The sequence below is a fragment of the Simochromis diagramma genome, unplaced genomic scaffold (genome assembly GCF_900408965.1).
Source record: "Simochromis diagramma unplaced genomic scaffold, fSimDia1.1 OVJJ01000681.1, whole genome shotgun sequence".
In the NCBI taxonomy this organism is placed as follows: Eukaryota; Metazoa; Chordata; class Actinopteri; order Cichliformes; family Cichlidae; genus Simochromis; species Simochromis diagramma.
Window position 1 is genome coordinate 96,948 of NW_024387172.1, and position 8,609 is coordinate 105,556.

An 8,609-nucleotide genomic window follows, 5' to 3' on the forward strand; every position below is an offset into this window, starting at 1 on the left:
TGGTTTTACTGCACTGATATAAGGATGGTATCAGACTTCTTCTCTGACTCTTAACATGAGTGTATTTGAAATGTTGAGCTTTAATGTTTGTCACAACTGTGTCCTGGTTCTGAAACCTATGTAGAGAGAGAGGATCTGACTAACCTCAGCATCAGGCCCACAATCTGCACAGCAGACAAGGAAGTGTGAGATCTGCTGATGGTGTTTGAAGCCACTGTAACAACAAAAGCTGCATTAACAATGACATCAAGCTTCTCAGAAATGCAAAATCACCACCCTCCTTCAGGTTCAAGGGGTTGACACCTGCTCCACCTCTGATCAGAGGGTAGATCACGACAAAACATCATCTGTCCTCAGAGTGAGTTGGGCTTTGTGTGTCTGAAGCTCACTATTGAGTGCTTGAAGGTGAATCCTTACTTCATCCTCTGCAGTGCCATCCATACCTGTGTGGCATGGAAACTAAGAGGCAGCAGTCACTCTGATTCATCACACATTACAATACTCTCATGTTAAACTTTTCCTTTCAGATTTTATTGAAACAGAAGCCATATGGTTTTACAAGCTGATTTGTTCTTGAACATTAAACAATATTAAATGATATCTGATGTATTTTCTATTAATGTTGTTTAACAAATCCATTTTAACAATAATGTTTCTTAAATTTAACTCTGTTCAACGAATTTCAATCATTAATAATCAAATCATTCTAAGATTCCCTTTAAATCACCAGAATGTGCATTTAATGTCTGACTCGTTGATACAAGTGAAAAAATCTCCTGCAAAGTTATGGCAAACTCACAACACTAATCCAAATGAAACAGAAAATAAAATAAACATAAGGGTTTTTTTTGTTTTATGTTTTTTTAACAATTGTATGGCGTTGGTAAAAAAAAATTGTTAATATGGTCATGAAAATCCAGTAATGTAAAATAAAAATGATTCTGGAAAAGCTGCAGCATCCCTCACAGGTGAATGTCAAAATAAAATCTAGTAGACTGACATGTGTAAGGGTATTCAACAAACAGATACAAAAGACTGTAATTATCATCAGGAGCAACTACACGCTGTGTCAGCAAATATCAGACAAGAAATGTTTTCTTTTACAGCTTTGGGATATTTCTAAATATATTGAGTCTATAAAGAGTTCAACAATGTGTATTTTCATATAGAAAAAACTTCAGCTGAAGCCAACTTTTTAAAAATAAAACTGATACAGTGAAATTAGGTGGTTAATATTTTTAGTGGGTAGTGGCATTAAATTCAGGAAAAACAAATAAATAAGAAAAGCAGAAGAAAACATTGTTTTTTTTAGGGGGGTTGTTGTTGTTTTTTTAACTGTCAGTAACCCAAGGACATTCCTGTTGCGTTGTCCTGAATCATTCACTGCATTTATGATTACATCATAAATACATTTACATGAAGTGCATTAATTTGTTTTTAGTTTCCAAACAGGGAAAGTTTAAAGATTTTGAATATCACTCATACTGAATGTATCATTGTCTCTGTGTATTGTGTGATGTCTGCCTAGCTGAACCAGTTTAAAAAAGACAGAGCTACACCTGATTTATAGAAACTACAAATTAAATCATCAACACGCACAAACAGTGTACTCAGACTTTAAACATATCACCATCTCCAGTGCTGTAACAAATATATAACCGTCTCTCCGTTCTCTGTCTTGCTGTCTTTAATAGTCAAGATGGGCCTGATACATTAGGAGCAGGTAACTAAATGCAGATTTGTAACAAAAAATCAAACACAGGTTCCCTGTCATTAGCACTGCGACAGAATCTCTCTAATATAACTGGAGGACAACTTCCACACACTGGTTTTAGTTGGGGATATTTCTTGTTACGCTAACCAGAAAGGATGTTGAACAAACTGTTTGGGTCCTTGGGTCACTGGAGTATTGTTTTGTTGTGTTAATAAAATGTTTTAAAAGCCTGAATTCTTCCTCTCCATTTTTTTCTTTTGTTACACCCCCGCCTGGGGGAAACCAGAGCGCAACAGAAAAAACACAAAATGAACGAAAGATAAAACCCACACTCCCTGCTCCAAGTAGAGACCAACACTGCCACAGGTTTGTGGTTTCACAAAAACTGGATTTTTCATTAACCCTGAAAGATAGCAAGCATCAGGGTGGGCATGGCCAAAAGAACAAACAAAACGCTCTAGAAATTAAACACAACTAACTTACCTATCACGAGAAATCCAAAAGAAAAATACAGGCTTCGTACCTGTCTCCCTAAACTAAACAGGAGAAAAAAGTTTTAAAAGAAAAAAGCTTCCCACCAATACAGCTACCAGATCAATCAGAAAATGTCTATTTACACTATTTACAATATATATACAAGAAAACTAAGCTCTTCTCTTCAGGGAAACCTGGTCGCACAAAGCACACAGCTAAACACAAGGTACAGGGCTAAACGCGCAGCCTGTTTGGCAGCATTAACGGGTCCCAATTTATAGTCAGCCCTATTTAGTCCTCAACCAATGGTCAGCCTCCACCTCTAACTTACATTAGCACAAACAGCAGAAAGAACGAACTGCGACACCCTCAGGTGTAGTGAGCAAAGACAATACACAAAATCATGACCTGGATCATAACACTGTACACTTGTTGCCACTATTGGCACAAAGCTCACTAGTTTTCTGAGTAGGACATTGACCTGTTGTTTCAAAATTGCAAAGTCTTTCCATACTTAGGTTTTTGCCAGTCTTGTCACCCATCCCACTGTTTTCCTCGGTAGGGAAATGAACTGGACCTCCTCCTCCTCCATAAACCCTTGCCACTAGTTGGATGACAGACAAATGTTGTATTCCATAGAGACAAAGCAGGGTGTCGTCACCTTCTAGACGCTGACTTGCAAAAATCATCGTTAGATCCCCTGAAACAAACACACACAGTGTAAAATTTAACATTTATTCATGTTATTTACCGAGTTAGTGGAAACTGATGGATATTAATTATAATCAATTTTTATTCTAAAAAAAAGTTACATTTCGTTCATTAAATTTAATTCATTCTCTAAATTTTGGTTGGTCTCAAAAATTAACATTAAATATATTTTAAAAATAGCTATATTTCTAAACAGTTTAGGATATTTTGGACACATTTTGGACACATCCCAATATTGGGTTTGAAATTAAACTCTCAAGAAATAATTAAAGTGCAGAGTCCCAGTATTAATTCAAGGAGTGAACATGTCATGATAAAACACAGTAAATAACGCAGGAGGAGGTATTCACTGTTACCTTGGCAATAGAAAGTCCTTGCATGCAAACTCACCTTTAATAATGTATGTTTGCACACTTCATGTGGTGCGCTTTCTATATCTTCAAGCCAACCTGCTCACTGCACCTGGTAAATCTGAGGGAGGGGATCACCCCAACTTTAATTGTGCCTGCAAAGTTGTGATGATTTGTCCTGGATGGTAAGGTGCAGCCTCAGAACTTTGCAGCCTCTCCTTCAACACTATACACAAATAATCTGATGACTGTGCTGTACTAAGAAGGGTGTCCATCAAAAGTTGTTAGAGTTAGGTCCAAAAGTATTTCGACTATGGCATGATTCTTTTGTGATTTTGTGTATTTTAAATAACACCTTAAATATTTGATTGAAGTGCACACCTTCAGGTTTACTTCAAGGAATTTAAAAAAAAGTATTACATTAACTATTTATAAATTACAGCCTTTTTTTAAACATAGTGCCCCATTTTCAGATGCTCAAGAGTAATGGACAGCTGCTTGGTAAGCAGTTTCATGGCTAGGTGAGGCTCTGTCCCTCTTTATTTCACCATAGCTTACACAAATAAAAGATCTGGATTTAATTCCAATGTTTTGAACTGTGTATTCTTTACTCTTTTACTCTTAATAGTGTATGTATAGTACTTATAGTTTACTTTTACTTATAGTTTATAGTTATGTTTAGTAATTTGGATGGTCTTTTATTCATTAACTGTGAAATTAGATGGTGGAATAGCAATAATTTTGTTTGTTTACAAATTGCAGTTTAAATATAATAAAAGTGCATCACTGGGACATCTGTTGTTTAGGAGTTAAGTCTTAAGGACACTGCCACTTTGAGAGACTGACTTTGTTTTTGTATTTGTAACTGGTCCTTGTGCACTCGTCTTACAGCTAGCTGTGTGTGGAGTCCTGTTCTTTTTGTCTACCTCAGAGGATGACCGGCTGTGATGGAAATAAATCTGCACCTTGATATTAAGGTTTGAAAGAAGTGTTGCTGATTTTTTTCAGAAACATTTTAAACAACCTTTCACTTATAATTTATTCATAACAACTATAAATATCTAACTTTACTAAAGTGTTTAGACTGGGGCAATAACGTTATCTGAAAACTTAATCTCTAAATCTTTAGGGTTTTTTAACCAAGAACTGTGTTCTTCTAATAATATTCTTAGCAGGCAATTTTACATGTTTATCCAAACATGCTGTATAATGTACTTTACATTTTCAAAGCTTATTTTACTTTTTCTGTATTTACATAAAACACGGTGAATTGTAATGAAAAAGTCTGGCTGCTTATGAAGAAATGTTGAAAAATATAACGTCACTGCTTGGTGTAAGAATTTTAAATGATTGCAACATTTGGCCCTATTTCTCTTACCATCAAATCCATCATATCCAAGTGTCTGCACTATTTTTTCCTTCAGATCCTTCACGGTCAACCTGTTAAACTCTGCAGAGGTGCTGCACAGGTCAATCACCTTCATCTCGCCTTCAACTCCAAAAACCTTGACCTGATAAATCTTCTCCATTTGATTCTGTATTGTGTGAAGCTTGCTGCGCCCCTTCTGCTGGGGATAATGGTAATGACAGGCACCTAAAAAAGACAACAAATAAAAAAAGAAGAAGAAAAACACTGATCACAATATTATCAAGTAGACAAAGAGAATGATAACACTTCTTATGTTACCTTTCAGGTAACACAAGAATATAAATTAACCAATAAACACAATACCGTGACCCAGTATTTTTGTGCTGTGAGGCCCCTGCCTCCACGTGATTTTGTAATTAACCAGGTGACAGGTACGTTTATATATAATATACTATAACCTATATAATTAGAGCTATATTGTATTTCTTATGTGCGTTTTAGACCTGGGGGTAGAATTGCTTATGATCTGTTTTTTTATTTATGAAGTAGGATAACTTCCTCTCTTCCTCGCTGTCTCTTATTCTGTCACACATTGATTTGCTATCTTCACCAAAAAACACCAAAAATCCTGCAAATGATTTACTTCAGTGTGTATGTCACAGAAGTTTACCCACCTGGCAGCGCATTTCGAGCAGAAAAAGCGTGTGAGTTAAAACAGAAGTCTTTTTTTACAAGGCTGGTGAAAAGTCACACAAAGAAACTGAAAGTTCATTTAGAGCTGCAAACTTTTGGATAAAGGACAGAAAGCCTTCTCTTTCAGAATCCTTTTTTGGATTCTGAAAGAATCAGAATCCAAAAAAGGTTTATTGCCAAATGTTGAGCAGGTTTACAACATTAGGAAATTGCTGCAGTACTAGGTGCAAAACATACTATAAGACAAACACTTATATAAACACAAAATAAAAATAAAAGTGCTGAGCAGATTGATATATACATGAATGCAGATGATGATCAGCGCAAACAGTGTTAAAAGATGAGAATAATGGCCTGGACTTTTAGGTGAAATCAAGGAGTTTGTGCAAACCAAACAAGAGACATCCCGCTGCTCGAGGACACTGAGTGGATACTTGACCTTGCATTTTTAAGATTCAAGATTCAAGATTTATTTATTGTCATTATGTTGTTAGAACATAACAAAAATTACACACTTATTTCTTACAATTGAAGCTCAAACATTTGTGCAGACAGATTTCCTTCATTAACCACAACAGCATTTCCTTATCATGTAGAAAATCTCTGACATACTATTTAAATTGCACTTCTTTTTTCTTATAATAACATATTTCAGGGCTTGAATGTGTAGTTAAACTTCTTTACACGGACAGAAAGGGGAGCTTCACTGGTCCAGCCCATTTGAGATTAAAGTTTGCTGTATGTGGCCCAGGATGTAAAGTGAGTTTGACATCCCAAAATTTGAGGATAACCAGAAAGGAACCAACAAACATTCAGATGGTAGGGTCAGAGTTTGGCATAAACAACATGAAAGCATCGATCCATCCTGCCACATATCAATGGTTAGAGCTGGTGGTGGCGTACAGTGTACCCATCCTCTGATGACTGCTTCTAGCAGGATAACCTAGCACGTTACAAAGCTCAAATAATCTCAAACTGTTTTCTTTAACATTGAAATGGGTACACTGTACTCAAACAACCTCCACAGTCACCAGATGTCAATCCAACAGATCAACTTTAAGATGTGGTGGAACAGGAGAGTCATGGATGTGCGGCAGACACATCTGCAGCAGCTGTGTGACGCTGTCATGTCTGCCTCCACTCATTTGTTCTGTTTTCTCTCTCCGTGCAGTAGAGTTACTGGACGGTGTTATGTAGCATGTTTTAAATAAAGCTGGTCTAAGTAAAGTTGAGCTGGTATTAATAAAGCCATAAAGATGATACTTTTACGGTTGGTAGTATTGGCCTTTGAGTCGTTGAGCAGCTGAAAAGGGGAATAATGTCGATGCGCCGGCTGTTCAAACATAAGACAGACTTTCAATTTAAGACTCCTTTATTTTTTAGAAAAAAAAACTTAAAATCCACCCAGAAACACCAGTAAACAAAACATTCCAGGCTTGAGGGGTCAGCAAAAGTCGATTTCCCCATCACCTTCTCACTCAGAAAAATTCCGAATTCCGATTCACTGCTACTATTAACAAGATCACGTGACCCAAAGCTACGCCTATCCACAACAAGTAGTACAGGTTTCTTTTGTAATGTGCTATCATTACAAACCCTTTGGTTTACAATTTAAATTTGAATGAATTCGTCCACAGCAACAGTCTGTCTCTCGAGTGTTATTGAACCATGCTGCCGCTGTTCCAGATTAACGGGCGTCGCAGATTAACTGGATTTGGCCGAACAGATGTGTGGCAGACTTGCGTTACAGGAGCTGCTACCGACAAACCAGCAAAAAAAACGCCAAATGTGTCATCTGTGACACTTGTGAGGTTGTCTCAAACACACTCCGTCAGTCTTGTTGCTGTTGAACAACAAAATGTTTAAAAATGTCGTGAGTTTACCTGGTGATATCCTCATGCGCGACGCGATCGCGAAAACAGCAAACAATTAACACCACGCCGATGTTGTTCACAGGACAGCAAGAGTAAACGATCGGGAGACTCGTCGTTATCGTCCCCCTTGTACGTTTTATTTCTCCGATTTCAGCATTTTTGCTTCACAACTAAAGCACGCAGTTTACTTTGTGTGCACTAACATGGACTCGAATCAACCAGCGCCACCTCTGGCCAAGTACCATAGCCTACCTACAGCCAGATCAACTTGTGACACACATCTGCACCACGTTTGAATTCGTTTCATGCACAACACATTTGTACCTTTCAATTGTGTCTGTTTGTGTGTCATGCAAATAAACCTGTGAACTGAATGAAATGATATCATGTATTTATTTTTGGCCTACATCCACAAAGTCATAGAAATCACCACTCCAATTGGTCATCATGATTTTAATATTTTCTTTTTCCATAACAATGAAATACGCCTTGGACAAATATGACACATCAATATTTCATTAGTGTTGTCACATCACATCCTGTAAGCATAGTCTGCCTTTGTCTTTTCTCTGGAAATGAATATTTCCAGCCAATATAGGCAATTCATCAACATGGCTGGAGAGTTGGTAGTTATATACAGTCTGTACAAGTGTGGTTAATCTAATGAACATTTGTAAGGAGATGGCAGTTACTGTGAATTTACAGCAGTTACACAGTGATTAATGACAAACCAATTGACACACCTGAGTCACTGACTTTCTTATATCCACCACCCTCACTGGCTCGGTTTATTACTAATCACGGTGTAACTGCTGTAAATTCACAGTAACTGCCATCTCCTTACAAATGTCATTAGATTAACCACACGTGACAGACTGTAATACTACCAACTCTCCAGCCATGTTGATGAATTGCCTAATTGGCTGGAAAATATCATTCCAGAGAAAAGACAAAGGCAGACTATGCTTACAGGAGTGTATGTGACAACACAATGAAATATTGATGTGTCATATTGTCCAAGGCGTATTTCATTGTTATGGAAAAGAAAATATTAAAATCAGGATGACCAATTGGAGTGGTGATTTTATGACTTTGTGGATGTAGGCCAAAAATAAACTGATCTCTTTCATTCAGTTCACAGGTTTATTTGCATGACACAACAACAGACACAAGAAAGGTACAAATGTGTTGTGCAGGAAACGATTCAAACGTGGTGCAGATGTGTGTCACAAGTTGATCTGGCTGTAGGCTGTGGCACTTGGCCAGAGGTGGCGCTGGTTGATTCGAGTCCATGTTAGTGCACCCAAAGTAACTGCGTGCTTAGTTGTGAAGCAAAAATGCTGAATCGGAGAAATAAACGTACAAGGGGGACGAACGACGAGTCTCCCGATCGTTACTCTTGCTGTCCTGTGAACAACTCGCCG